At 38.0% G+C, this 15,739-nt stretch overlaps 1 pseudogene; it reads left to right on the plus strand.

Moving 5' to 3' along the window:
• The first annotated feature begins 14,612 nt into the window (after positions 1–14,612).
• Gm10145 lies at positions 14,613–15,307 on the plus strand (annotated as a pseudogene).
• The last annotated feature ends 432 nt before the right edge of the window (positions 15,308–15,739 follow it).

Here is a 15,739-nt window from a genome sequence, read left to right on the forward strand (position 1 = left end):
TGATTAACTTCTTGAGTTCTTTATATATTTTGGATTTTAGCCCTCTATCAGATGTTGGGGTAGTGAAGATTATTTTTCCCAATCTGTAGGTTGCCAATTTTGACTTATTGACTATTTCCTTTGCCTTACAGAAGCTTTTCAGTTTCATGAGGTCCCATTTATTAATTCTTGATCGTAGAGAATCTTAAAGCCATTGGAGTTCTGTTTAGGAAATTTCCCCCTATGCCAATGAGCTCAAGACTCTTTCCCACTTTCTCTTCTATTAGATTCAGTGTATCTGGTTTTATGTTGAGGTCCTTGATACACTTGGACTTCAGCTTTGTGCAAAGTGACAAATATGAGTCTATATTCATTTTTCTACAGACAGCGAGTGAGACCAGCACCATTACTGAAGATGCTCTCTTTGTTCCCAGTTTCTGGCTATCTGGTCACTCTGCTGAAGTTGTTTATCAGCTGGAGAAGTTCTCTGATAGAATTTTTGGGGTTGCTTATGTATAATATCATATAGTCTGCAAATAATGATACCTTTATTTCTTCTTTACCAATTTGTATTCCCTTGATCTTTTTTTTGTCTTATTGTCCTAACTAACACTTTGAGTACTATATTGAATAGATATGGGGAGAGTGGGCATCCTTGTCTTGTCCCTGATTTCAGTGGGATTGCTTCAAGTATGTCTCCATTTAACTTGATATTGGCTGTTGGTTTGCAGTAAATTGCTCTTATTATGTTTAGGTATGGGCCTTGAATTTCTGATCTCTCCAATACTTTTATCATAAAGGTGTGTTGGATTTTGTTAAATGCTTTTTCTGCATCTAAGGAGATGACCAAGTGATTTTTTTTCTTTTAATTTGTTTATATAGTGGATTACATTAATGGAATTTTGTATATTAAAGCCTACCTGATCATGGTGAATGTTGGTTTTGATGTGTTCTTAAATTTTGTTTGCAAGAATATTAATGAGTATTTTAGCATTAATATTCATAAGCGAGATTGGTCTGAAGTTCTCTTTTTCGGTTGGGTTTTTGTATGGTTTAGGTATCAGAGTAATTGTGGTTTCATAGAACAAGTTATGTAGTATTGTTTCTGTTTCTATTTTATGGAATAGTTTGAGGAAAAGGGATATCAGGTCTTCTTTGAAGGTCTGGAAGAATTCTGCACTAAACCCATATGGCCCTGGGCTTTTTATGGTTGGGAGGTTTTTAATGATTTCTTGTATTTCCTTGTGGTATGGACCTGTTTAGATAGTTTACCTGCCCTTGATTTAACTTTGGTATGTGGCATCTGTCTAAAAGAACATCCATTTCATCTAGATTTTTAGTTTTGTTGAGTATAGACTTTTATAGTAGGATCTGATGATTTTTTTTTTAATTTCCTCCTATGCTGTTGTTTGTCTCCCTTTTCATTTCTGACTTTATTAATTTGTATACTGCATCTTGGCCCTTTAATTAGTTTGGCTAGGTGTTTATCTGTCTTGTAGATTCTCTCAAAGTAGTAGCTTTTGGTTTTGCTGATTCTTTTTATTGTTTTCTTTGTTTCTATTTGGTTGATTTCTCCCTGAGTTTGACTATCTCCTGCCTTCTACTCCTCTTGGGTGAGTTTGCTTCTTTTTGTTCTAGAGCTCTCAGGTGTGTTGTTAAGTTGTTAGTGTAAGATCTCTCCAGTTTCTTTACCAGGGTACTTAGTGTTATAAACTTTCCTCTTAGCACCGCTTTCATTGTGCTCCATAAGTTTGGATATGATGTGTCAACATTTTCATTAAATCCCAGGAAGTCTTTAAATTCTTTCCTTATTTCTTCCATGACCAAGTTGTCATTGAGTAGAGAACTGCTCAGTTTCCACCTGTATGTGGGCTTTGTGTAGTTTTTGCTGTTATTGAAGACCAGCCTTAGGCCATGGTGGTGATCTGATAGGATGCATGGTATTATTTCAGTCTTCTTGTATCAGTTGAGGGTTGTTTGGTGACCAATTATATGGTTGATTTTGGAGAAGGTACCATGAACTGTTGAGCAGAAGGTGTATCTTTGGTTTTAGGGTGAAATGTTCTGTAGATGTCTGCTAAATCCCTTTGGTTCTTAACTTCTCTTAGTTTCACTGTGTCTCTGTTTAATTTCTGTTTCAATGACCTGTCCATTGGTAAGAGTGGGGTGTTGAAATCTCCCACTATTATTTTATGGGGTTCAATGTGTGATCTGAGTTTTAGTAAAGTTTCTTTTATGAATTTGGGTGCTCTTGCATTGGGAGCATAGATGTTCAGAACTGAGACTTTCTCTAGGTGGATTTTCCCCTTGATGTGAAGTGTCATTCTTTATCACACTTGATAACTTTTGGTTGAAAGTCTATTTTATTGGATATGAGGATGGCAACTCCTGCTTGTTTCCTGCAACCATTTGCTTGGAAGACCCTTTTCCATCCTTTTGCTCTGAGATAGTGCCTGTCTTTGCTATTGATATGTGTTTCTTGTTTGCAGCAAAATGCTGAATCTTGTTTGTGTATCCAATCTGTTACCTTATGTCTTTTTATAGGTGAGCTGAGTCCATTAATATTGAAAGATATTAAAGAGAGATGACTGATGGTTCCTTATATGTTTGTTTTTGTAGGTGGCTTTATGTGCTTGTGGCTCTCTCTTTTGACTTTGTTGTGAGGTGTTTATTATCTTGTCCTTTCTTTGGTGCAGGTATCTTCCTTGTGTTGGAGTTTTCCTTCTATGATCCTCTGTAGGGTTGAGTTGGTAGATAGTGTTTGAATTTGGTTTTGTCCCGGAATATTTTGGTTTCTTCATCTATGTTGATTGAGAATTTTGCTGGGTGTAGTAGCCTAGGCTGGCATTTGTGTTCTGATAGAGGCTACATGACCTCTGCCCATGCTCTGCTGGCTTTCATAGTCTCTGTTGAGAAGTCTGGTGTAATTCTGATAGGTCTACCTCTGTATATTACTTGGCCTTTTTCGTTTGCAGCTTTTAATATTCTTTCTTTTCTCTGTACATTTAGTGTTTTGATAATTATGTGACAAAGAGATTTTCTTTTCTAATCCTATTTATTTGGTGTTCTATAGTCTTCTTGTTCCTTTATGTCCATCTCTTTCTTTAGGTTGGGGAAGTTTTCTTCTATGATTTTGTTGAAGACATTTTCAGGACATTTGAGCTGGGAACCTTCATTCTCTATTCCGATTATTTTTACATTTGGTCTTTGCATTGTGTCCTGAATTTCCTGGATGCTTTGGATTAGGAGTTTTTTGTTTTTTTTTTTTTATATTTGGAATATTCTTTGACAGTTATGTCAATCTTTTCTACCATATTTTCTATACCTGAAATTCTCTCTTCTATCTCTTGTATTCTGTTGGTAATACTTACATCTGTAATTCCTGATTTCTTTCCTAGGTTTTCCATTTCCAGGTTTGCTTTCATTTGTGTTTTCTTTATTGTTTCTATTCCACTTTTAGGTATTGGATCGCTCTATTCCATTCCGTTACCTGTTTGCCTATGTTTTCCTGTATTTCTTTCAGTGAGCCATTGATATCCTCCTTAAAGGACTCTATAATCTTCATGAGATAGGATTTTAGGACAGATTCCTGATTTTCAGGTATGTTAGAGTATTCAGGGCTTGCTGTGGTGGGAGAAATGGGTTCTGTTGATGCCCATGTATTTGGCTTCTGTTACTTATGGTCTTGCACTTGCCTTTTGCCATCTGGATATCCCTTGTTTGTTGGTCTGGGTGACTGTATGGAGTCTGCCTCTTTTATTCCTGGGTTGCTTTAAGTCTCTTGGTAGACCTGCATCCCTGGCTGTATCCAACCACCTGTGGGGCCTTCCAAATGGGGCCTTTTCACAGGGGCAGAGAAACTCCTGATCTGTTGCCCTAGTTGCAGTAGATCTCCTGGGAGGCCTTCAGCCAACTGCTTTGAGTACAGCTGGTCCTCTAGAACAGATTGGGATATGGAGTCTTCATGGGAGCAGACCAACTAGGGGTCTGCCCCAGCAACAAGGACCCGGTAGAAGGGGTGGAAGGGACAGAAGGGCTACCTTACTTAATTTTTAAAACAGAGATTTAAGTTAGTCATTATTATCCTCATTTTATAAATGAGAAACTAAGGTTCTAAGTTAAATGAATAGTCAGAGATCACATGGCTAACAAGATGGGGTGTTAACATTTGTTTCCAAATCTAAGTCCACCCACCCTTCCTATCAAACATTTGTGAACCTTGTATTGATAATTCATATGCCAACACATGTGTACACAGATTCTTCATCCACATATTCCAGGGCATGCTGAAGACAGTGTGCAGCACTGTAAGAGTAAACACCTATGTGGACCTATACTCAGCTATGCACCACTTCACCTTGAAAAGTCAAGAAGGCAGAAATTCAAGAAGGAAATTGGAGGCATGTTTAAAAGAGAAATAGTCTCAAAATGGGTTTAGACGATATAAAATGTTTGAGTAACTTTTCTGGGATTTTCATAGTACTAAAATAGTCTTCCTAAACAAAATAGATGCTAAATACGGTTGTTATAAACTATAAGGAAAAATATTTTATAAGTATTCCTTAAAAGGGAACAGTATCAATATTCAGGGAAATTGTAGATATCTCGGAGAAATTTAAAACTGTCTTGGTATTACTTAACATAAAATAGCCCTCTGTGGGTGTGCTGTAAATACAGGGTAAACACATAGAGCAATTGACCAAATATTCCAGAACCTATAGTTTGATTTTCCAGAGAAATAGATGAAAATATACTTCTGTGTTCAACAAAGAAATCACAGGATACAGGTAGATAGTGCTATTGACTTTTTTACCTCGAGTTTGAAAGTAAGGATGAAGGGTTCTGAGATGGATCATTCAATCAAATTATTTGGGCTCCTCTCCTTTTTCAATATTTTTTTCTGTTCTCTATGTTTTAGTAAACATAAGAGTAGGTTCAGACTATCTGATGAATTTCCCTGGTAGCTGAAGACAGGAAGCTTGATGAATAATTGCATCTGTGTCTATAGGTGATCTGAGAACACAATACCTTTTTCTTACTAGTTGTGTAGACTGGTCTCCATGGCCTTGCTTGAACCATATTGTCTGCTGCTACTAAATAAGAGAACTGAATTAAAGAGCATCTAAAAAATTCATCAGCTCTTCTGTGATTTTTGTATATCAGGCTGTTAACTGTGGTTGGGTCCATGGAGTGGAAATTTATGGAAATGACCCCTTCTATATTTTACTTACTTTGTTTTAAGATGAACCCCCTATTACTTTTGAGAATATAAATTTCATTATCAATTTAATTCATTACCTTATGATAACGGTCATGACGGAATTTTATTACCTTTGGTGCCTATTGTGCCAACTATCCTTCAAGCATTTTCTAGAAATAATCTCCCATGCACAAATCTTAAATACCTGGCATAGTAGCCTTCTGTTCTATTCTTTCAGAGAGGATTAGTTTCATTGCTCCTTTCAGTAGTAAATACCCCATTATTTTCTATCTTTTCTTTCCTTTCTCCACTTTATTTTATAGACTCTAAGAAATGATTTGCCAGGGCCCCTCACACTATCTGACCAAACTCAGCTGAAAAGAAAACCTCTGCATTTCCCTTTTGATCATGTGAAGGGTATGTCAATCCCTTTCTTGTTCTAGCAAGAATAAGGCTGCCCTACTGCTGCCAAGTCATTATCGAGTTTCTCTTGCTTTTGTGATAAGCGTTTGGGATTTCAACCAACTGTGGGAGGACTCCCTGAGACTGTCGCTGCAGCTGGATTCCCTGGATGATCTTCATCTGCCCCACATCTGAGTGCATCAAAGAAGCTAGGGCTTGACAGCCAGACTATAATGTTGCCTTTGTGTAATGGAGAAAAGTTCCCCATTCGTCTGTCAGATGAAAATTCACTGAGGTTGGCACCCACAGGGAACTGTGAGGAACGATTGTTTGGGAGATGTCTCTCCTGGGTTTTGAAGTAGCATGATCAGTTTTACATATATGTGTGTGTGTGTGTGTGTGTGTGTGTGTGTGTGTGTGTGTGTATCTGGCATACATCAACAGTTTATATATAATAACCCATAATTTTAAAGAATAATTCAAAATTTAGGCAAATACTATAGAGATTCAACTGTAGTTTCCTTGAAATAATGTAACCAAAAATCATTTTCTTGGAGCTAGAGCACGGTTCAGCGGTTAAAGGCCCTTTATGCTCTTTCAGACAACCTGAACTCAGGTCCAAACACATATGTCTGTCACCCCATCTACAAGAGATCTAACATTCTCTTCTGACCTTGTGGGCACCCACATACATGTGGTTTCAGACAAACACACACACACACACACACACACAAGCACACACATTTGTAAATGAAAATAAAATACATTTTTAAAGTTTAATCTCATCTGGGTGGTCAGATATGTTGATAAGAGGTTGGGACTCTGAGGAAGGAAGCTCATCTTAATTACCCAATACTAATCCATAAAAGCTGCTAAGATCACCCTTAGCAATTTTATCAATTCCAGCAGCTACTACCCACCTTCTTTCTATACCTTATTTTACCTCTATACACCATACTACATAGAATTACAGCCACTCAGCTAGCTGAACAAGGACTTTTTCAATTCATGTGTTATGTTAGTCATTGTATTCATTTCTTAGGCTGTAATAACAAACTTCCACAAAACAGACAGCTTTAAATAACCAGACTTCATTCCCTTACATTTCTCAAAGGCAGAAGACTAGAACAAAATGGCACAGACCTGCACTATCTCCTTGGGCTCTGGCATTTTTTTTTTTTTCATTTCTTTAACCTCTTAGGACACAAAGCATTTCACCCCAATCTCTGTTCTCATCTCCATGTTGTCTCTTTCTCTATCTCATCCTCAACTTGTCTGTGTGCTGTCCCTCTGCCTCCGCCATGTAAGGACACATAATGATATTCAGAGTCTATCTAGGAAACACAGGTAAGTACACCTGTTAATCTAAAATTCTTATGTCATATCTACAAAGTTCTTTTTTTTTTTTTTTTTCAAATAAAGAACAGGATACATTATAGGCTTCAGACTTGCTGTCTTTGTGCTTATAATTGACCTATATCTGTTAGGAACGTTGGGAATTTACATTTCTACCTTCAGATTCTTAGCAGAAACAACTTACTGTTGCCTTTTCTGAAGAGTTAGGGTCAAGCATCCCCATGTGCTTTCATCCCTATCACTACATGCGTCATTTAAGTTTACTTACTAATCTTGAATATTCACCAAGATACAGTGTTCTGTTCAGTTTTCCCTACTACAGAATGACCATGCTATAGATTTCATCTCCTTCTCAATTTCTACCTACTCTCTGAAAAGCTATATGTGTTCATTTTCATTTTACCAGTTAATATACATATAACATAGACACAAATATTTGATTCCTAATCAAATATTTCTTAAGTCCATTTAAGTTTCCAAGGTCTCTGAGAGCAGCTCAGAATAATCCCATGGTTCCTCAATTTTAATTAGCTTTGGAGTCATATTGACATTTTTTTCTTTGTACTTTTTTTTACATATTTTCTTTATTTACATTTCAAATGTTATTCCCTTTCCTAGTTTCTCCTCTAAAAATCCCCTCTCCCCTCTCCCCTCTCCCCTCTCCCCTCTCCCCTCTCCCCTCTCCCCTCTCCCCTCTCCCCTCTCCCCTCTCCCCTCTCCCCTCTCCCCTCTCCCCTCTCCCCTCTCCCCTCTCCCCTCCCAATGCTCCCCAACCCACATACTCCTGCTTCCTGGTACTGTCATTTCCCTATACTTGGACATAGAACCTCCACAGGACCAAGGACATAATTCTTGCTGGTCAGTGGTGGCGTATACCTTTAATCCTCGTAGTTGTGAGGCAGAGGCAGGCAGATTTCTGAGTTTGAGACCAGCCTGGTCTACAGAGTGAGTTCCAGGACAGTCAGGGCTATACAGAGAAACACTGACTCAAAAAACCAAATTATTATTATTATTGTTGTTGTTGTTGTTGTTGTTGTTGTTGTTATTTTCCATTTATTGAAAATACATTCCTTGCTCATACAATATTTTCTGATGACAGTTTACTCTTCACCTCTACTCTTCTTATTTCTTCTCCAACTTCCTTCCTTTCTAGATCCACTCCCTTTCTTTCTCTCATTAGAAAAAAAAAAAAAACAGGCTTCTAAAGGATAGCAACCAAACATGACAAAATAAAATACAATACAGTAATTCAAAACTACCATATCAAAGTTAGAGATGGCAATTCAACATATGGATAAGAGCCTACAGAGCAAGCACAAGCATCAGAGACCCAGTCTTTCACAAACCCAGAAGCTGTATAAAAACACTAAGCTGAAAGCTCTACTATATATGCAGAGAACCTGGTGCAGAAACCCTGTGCTTACCATTTCAGTCTCTATAAGTTTATATGGGCTTTGCTCAGTTGATTTAAAGAACCTTGTTCTCCTGGTGTGCTCCATTCCATCTGGCTCTAATAATTGTTCTACCTCTTCTTCTTAGGGGTTACTTGAGTTCAGAGGAAAGAATGTAATAGAGGTCTCCAACATAGATTCTCTTTCTCCACTATCAGAGCAAGCCTCTCTGATGATAAGACACTGATATATGAGTATGGAAGAGTATTATTTAGAGTCATTTTATTGATAATTTTTTAGACTACTATCATTTGGTTTCCCTTAGGTTCTGGGCTATCTAGTCTCTGGTTCTTGGTTACATAAGCAGTGTTGGGTACAGGTGCCTTCTTATGGAATGGACCTAATTCAAATGAGACTTGGGTTGGCTACTCCCACACGTTCTATGCCATCTTTGCTCTAGCATACTTTGCAGATGGGACAGATTGTATGTCAAAGGTTCTCTGGGTAGGTTAGTGGTTAGTAACATTTCTCTTTCAGCAACCTACAGAGTACCTTCCTACACCAAAGAGACTAGAACATAGTGGGGAAGGCTACATGTAGGCACCAGTGTGACTTCTTCATGTTCACTGAGACTTGTGGGTAATGTCCTAAGCAAGGGGGCCCACTGTTAGTTGGCAGAGAGCAATAATTTGCCTTAAAAACAGTGAGTTGTTTGGAGATTTTCATGAGACCTTCTGGGCCAACAACTCAGTTGAATGCAACCCAGTCCCATCACTAGAAGCCTTTCCTGGCAACAAGAGATAGCCAGTTGATACCCCACATCCCCCATCATGTCAAGTCCTCATTAGGAGTACCTTCATACACTAAAGGAAGTTTCCACTGCCCTAGGTAAGTAAACATTCTTATACCCCACGTAACCTGAATTCCTTCATATAGACAGCAGATGTGTAAAGAGCTATATAGTAAAATGGACAATAGCTCATATCTGCTAGATCTCCTGAGCCCCAAATTTCCAGTACTTATTGGAACACCCAACATATAATAGAAGGTCATCAGAGAGCACCTTTAGTAACTCATGATGCCAGCAGAGTATCAGTGAGCAACTCCTGACACAATGGAGTAACTTAGCTCCAAACGGAGCATCTCTTTATACTCAGGAGCTGGGTATTTGGAGGTACTGAGCTTCTAAGGGGAGAAACAAGAGCTTTAAGTCTAGAAAGAAATCTAATACAGACAGCTACAAACAGAGAAAATTCTTTTCTAATGGGCAGGACTCTCTACTGGCAATTTTTTTATTATTGTTGTTGTTTGTTGTTAATATTATTATTATCTATTTTATTGTATATGTTTTGCCTAAGTGTGCATCTGTGTTCCATGTGCACTTCTAGTGCCCATGGAGTCCAGAAAATGGTATGGGGTAACAGAAGAGTGTGATCTACCATATATTGTAGGGGGTTTTTTGTTGTTGTTTCAAATTTTGTATATAGAAATGACAGAACAAATATGTATTATACAATTCTTTATAGAGGTAGTCAAATGTTACTACAAGTTCATATACATAGGGACATGATTGAGAAAATTAGCACTCCTAAGAGACTCTTGGTACATAGTAAATAATATGTAATTTACTAGGTAATAATATGTAATTGAATTATATATAAATAACAGTATAGTTTGAGTCATATAGCAAGTACTCAGGTAATGTTAGTTAAGTCTTACAAACGTCCTATTTAAATATATATATATATATATATATATATATATACCAGCTAAAATTCTTATTGTCATATTCATTTAAATGTCAATTTGTCCAAATCATTTCTCTGGATAACTGTTGAACTTTGGGGGTGGGTCCCAAGCTCTGATCATACCCCAATGCCAACTATCTACTTCCATGTTCTCTGGTGACTTCAGGTAAGGTGGTAGCTGTATACCAATTTCTCTAGACTGAACCTAACTATTCCATGAGGAACAACCCATCTCTAAACCTGACCCATAGGAACATATGAGGCAGATGACATTTTCTCAAATCTAGAGGTGAGGTAGAAAGATGGATATCCAGAAATAAACATATATCCTACACATCAAAATTATTCTAGAGGCTTGGTATGCTCTACAGAATAACTCCATTTTATCTAAACCTTGCCCAATGAGAAGTTTCTAGGGTTGATAGATATTTCCCAAAGCACTCAGCACTTTGTGGCTAGGAGCCCTTGATTCTCCTCCCACATTTTGAAACAGTTTCAGTTTAATACATGGCTTAGTATTGTAGTTGCCTTGTACTTGACTATAAGGATGATTTATAAGGGTCTCTTACACATGTGTGGTGTGCATTCCAAAATGGCTGACCTTTGGTCAGTATTAAAATTGGTAAGAAATTAGCTCATTAAAAGGCAATATCATATCCCTATTCTACTGTCATTAAGATAAACTTGAAATAAAGCATATTTTAAGTCCAAGTTTATGTTCTTTCCAGGACTATGTTGAATATTATAATTTATACTATTACAATTTGTAGTTGAGTGTATTTAGTGTAATTCTGTAATATTTCACCCTAATGTTTGTTAACAGTGAAGATTCATTTATCCTACAAAAGAAACTGTTCCTTGAATTTGGAGTTTCATTGTGACTTTCTCTTGTTTTATCCCTCGGAGTACATGTGGCCAATATCCAAGTCTCAGCATGGCCATTACAGGTGAACACTGTGCAAAATCATTACCTATACACATTACATTGATTAGAACATTCATTTCAGTTTGAAGGTCATGGGTGGGGTTCTGGCCCCAAAGCACATAATTTTCTACAGCACAAGCTGTTCAATTTGTGAATAACAAAAAGACCACAGATAAGTATTTGAGGTGTATTTAGTAAGTAACGAGAAATATTAACCTATGATCTTAACATAACATGGTCTAGGCAGTAAAAACACATCTTATTCATCATAAAACATGCTTCAAACAGAGCATTTCAGAGACTGTTTTTTATTAAAGGATATAAATAAAATAAGGAAGGGAAGAAAATGGGAGAAGGATAAGAGAGAAAGATTAGAAACAAAGGAGAGAAAATGGAGGTAGAGAAGGAGAGAGGAAGAGATGGAAGGAGGGAGAGAAGGATGACAGTTGTTAGGCTGATAAATTGAAATCCCAATCACTTTCCCTGGTCTGCTGTATAGAAAGGTTTCAGTGTTATTTTTCCAGATTCTTCTCTGTGCACCATTGATTTTGTTTGGGATTTTCTAAACTAGACCTTGATTAAACTTGCCATTTAAGCAGAAAGAACCAAATTCCCTTGTGTTAAATATTAACCTCACAGTAATTGCAGCTGCACATCTTTTCCAAAGAATCTATACTCAGACTTCCCAAGAGTTCTACATCTTAACCTCTCAGAAAGAAATTATAAATACCTTTATGATTTTTTTATAGCAACCAGTAAAACTCAGAAAATATTCTGCTGTTCACTTTGGGAAGGTCTTTCATGTGTGCACAAATAATAACTCGATTAAAGGTAAGCTATAATGAAATGTAAACTGCACGTAAAGAAAAGTCAAGAGTAAATCTGGAGTTTCTGGCCCCTCTCTCTGCTTCACACACACACCAACAAGAATGTCTGAAGGGCTATAATGATGGCTCAGTGATTAAGAGCACTGCCTACCCTTCCAGAAGACCCAGGTTCAGTTCCCAGAACCCACATGACAGATCATTCCTATCTGTACCTCCAGTTCCATGACTTCTGACATCCTCACACAGACTACATGCAGAAAAAACATCAAGGAACATAAAAAATAAATAAATAATTGTTTGAAATTTTCTTAGACTTAAAAACAGTATCATTGATAATGGTAAGAAGCACATGACCTGAGACAGCAAATCTATGTTACAACTGTGTGACATTATTATATTTAACTTTAGAAAAAAGAGATATATTTTTAAATAATACTGAATTGCACTCATTGTCAGCTCTTAAGAGTAAATGAAAAATTTAAGTTACCTATAATCTACTACCCTGAAATAAATATAAAAACAATGTGACCAAGTTCCTATTTTCAACATGATTTTTTAAATTTTTTTTATTATATGTCATCCTTTATTTGTGCTTTATGTCTTTGGTCTTGTCAATGTGTACATACATACACATATGCAATTTAGTACTCTAGTTTTCCCCTTTTATTGAAAAATAGGTTTTTTTCTCGTACAATATATCCTGATTACATTTTCCTCTTCCTCTACTCTGCCCATTTCCTCCCCAGCTCCCATCCCTACTTCCTTTCTGTCTCTCATTAGAAAAGGACAGGCTTCTAAGAGATAACAACAAAACATAAGAAAATAAAATATAACCAGATAAAACAAGAAACCACTTCTTCAGTATTAATCAATTCAGTATAACTCAATTAATGGTACAACATATTATTATTTGAAGATTAATTGCTAATTCCTTGGTATTTCACACCAAAGTTGGCCAAGGCACACCAACATAAGGAAAATAATCCCAAGACAAAGCAAAAGAATCCGAGACTCACACATTCACCCACACTCAGGAGTCCAAAACAGAGCACTACAGTGAGCGCTGCAACATATATGTAGAGGACCTGCTACAAACCTGCATGGGGCCTGTTCTGGCTGTTTCAGTCTCCGAGTTCATATGAACTTTGCTCAGTTGTCGTAGAGGGCTTTGTTCCACTGGACAAGTTCCTGAACAGAACACCAATGGCTTATGCTGTAAGATGAAGAATTGACAAATGGAACCTCATAAAATTGCAAAGCTTCTGTAAGGTAAAGGACACTGTCAATAGGACAAAACAGCAACTAACAGATTGAAAAAAGATCTTTACCAATACTACATCCGATAAAGGGCTAATATCCAATATATACAAAGAACTCAAGAAGTTAGACTCCAGAAAACTGAATAATCCTATTTAAAAATGGGGAACAGAGCTAAACAGAGAACTCTCAACTGAAGAAACTTGAATGGCTGAGAAGCACCTAAAGAAAAGATCAACATCCATAGTCATCAGGGAAATGCAAATCAATGCAACCCTGACATTCCACCTCACACCAATCAAAATGGCTAAGATCAAAAACTCAGGTAACAGCAAATGCTGGTGAGGATGTGGAAAAAGAGAAACACTCCTTCATTGCTGGTGGAATTGCAAGCAGTACAACCCCTCTGGAAATCAGTCTTGTGGTTCCTCAGAAAATTGGACTACCTGAGAACCCAGCAATACCACTCCTGGGCATATACCCAGAAGATGCTCCACCATGTAATAAGGACACATGTTCCACTATGTTCATAGCAGCCTTATTTATAATTGCCAGAAGCTGGACACAACTCAGATGTCCCTCAACAGAGGAATGGATACAGAAAATGTGCTACATTTACACAATTGTGTACTACTCAATTATTTAAAAACAATGACTACATGAAATTCACAGGCAAATGGATAGAACTTAAAAATATCATCCTGAGTGAGGTAACTCAGTCACAAAAGAACACACCGTATGTAGTCACTGATAAGTGGATATTAGCACAAAAGTCCAGAATACTTAACATTCAATTCACAGACCATATAAAGTCTACGAAGAAGAAAGACCAAAATGTGGATGCTTCAGTGCTTCTTAGAAGGGTGACAAATTACTCACAGGAGGAAATATGGAGACAAAGTGTGGAGCAGAGACTGAAGGAAAGGCCATCCAGAGACTGCCCCACCTGAGGATACATCCCATATACAGGCACCAAACCCAGTCCCTATTGTGGATGCCAGGAAGTGTTTGCTGATGGAAGCCTGATATGGTTGTGTCTAGAGAAGCTTTGCCAGAGCCTGACAAATCAGAGGCAGATGCTCACAGCCAACTATTGGACTAAGCGCAGGAGTCCCAGATGAAGGATTTGGAGAAAGGACTAAAGGAGCTGAGGGGGGTTGCAGCCTCATGCAGGGAACAAGTGTCAACAGGCCTGACCCCCACCCCCACCCCGGAGCTCTCAGGGACCACCAACCAAAGAATACACATGGAGGGACCCATGGCTTCGGCTGCATATGTGGCAGAGGATGTCCTTGTTGTAGCCCTTGGGCCTGTGGGTGTTCATGCCCTCAGGGGAATGCTATGGTGGGAAGACAGGAGTGGGTGGGTGGATGGGGGAGCAACCTTCTAGAGGCTGGGGGAGGAGGAATGGGAGAGGGGGTTTCCCCAGGGGAGACCTGAGAAGGGGAAAACATTAGAAATGTAAATAAAGAAAATATCCAATAAAAAAAGAAAAAATAATGAACAAAAATATATTAAGCAGATTTTGGGAAAGCAGCAGCACCAGATCCAAGATGGCGGCCAGCAGGAGGCTGATGAAGGAGCTTGAAGAGATCCGCAAACGTGGAATGAAAAACTTCCGTAACATCCAGGTTGATGAAGCTAATTTATTGACTTGGCAAGGGCTTATTGTTCCTGACAACCCTCCATATGATAAGGGAGCCTTCAGAATTGAAATCAACTTTCCAGCAGAGTATCCATTCAAACCACCCAAGATCACATTTAAAACAAAGATCTACCACCCTAACATCGATGAGAAGGGGCAGGTCTGTCTGCCAGTCATTAGTGCTGAAAACTGGAAGCTAGCCACCAAGACTGACCAAGTAATCCAGTCCCTCATAGCACTGGTGAATGACCCCCAGCCTGAGCACCCACTCCGGGCTGACCTAGCTGAAGAATACTCTAAGGACCGTAAAAAATTCTGTAAGAATGCTGAAGAGTTTACAAAGAAATATGGGGAAAAGCGACCTGTGGACTAAAATCTGCCATGAGTGATTCCAGTAAGTTTGAGCAGAGACCCCGAGCAGTGCATTCAGACACCCCGCAAAGCAGGACTCTGTGGAAATTGACACGTGACACCAACTGGTGTCCGCTTGTGGCAGTTACTAACTTTCTACAGTTTTCTTAATCAAAAGTGGTCTAGGTAACCTGTAAAGAAGGATTAAAAAATTCAGATGTTCTAATATATATATATATATATATATATATATATAAAGCAAAAAGAAAGTTATGACATATATACAACTAGGGAGACTTAAAAACTTTTGATGGCAGAGTTTACTATCACATTTCCTTGAATCATGTCCTGAAGCAAATCTCAGTATCCTATGTTATGTGTTCTTATGGATATAAGCAGTCATTTCAAAGGTGACCTGAGTCAGGTTCACAGTGTTAGATTATTGAAATATTTAGGTGAAAATTTAATTGGCTTTCTAACTAAGAAGAATATAAGTCAGTTGGGAATTAAGTAATGGTGGCCACGTCCAGCTCCAGGCACATTTTGTGTATCTAAGCTGACCTTTCTGATTCTGAGGAGACAAAGGCTCTCCTGTGTCTCTCAGCAGAGATTAGCATTGCTCACCATTCTGAAACTCTTCTGGGGATGAAGCACCTCA

The sequence above is a fragment of the Mus musculus genome, chromosome 10, assembly GCF_000001635.26.
Source record: "Mus musculus strain C57BL/6J chromosome 10, GRCm38.p6 C57BL/6J".
Lineage (NCBI taxonomy): Eukaryota > Metazoa > Chordata > Mammalia > Rodentia > Muridae > Mus > Mus musculus.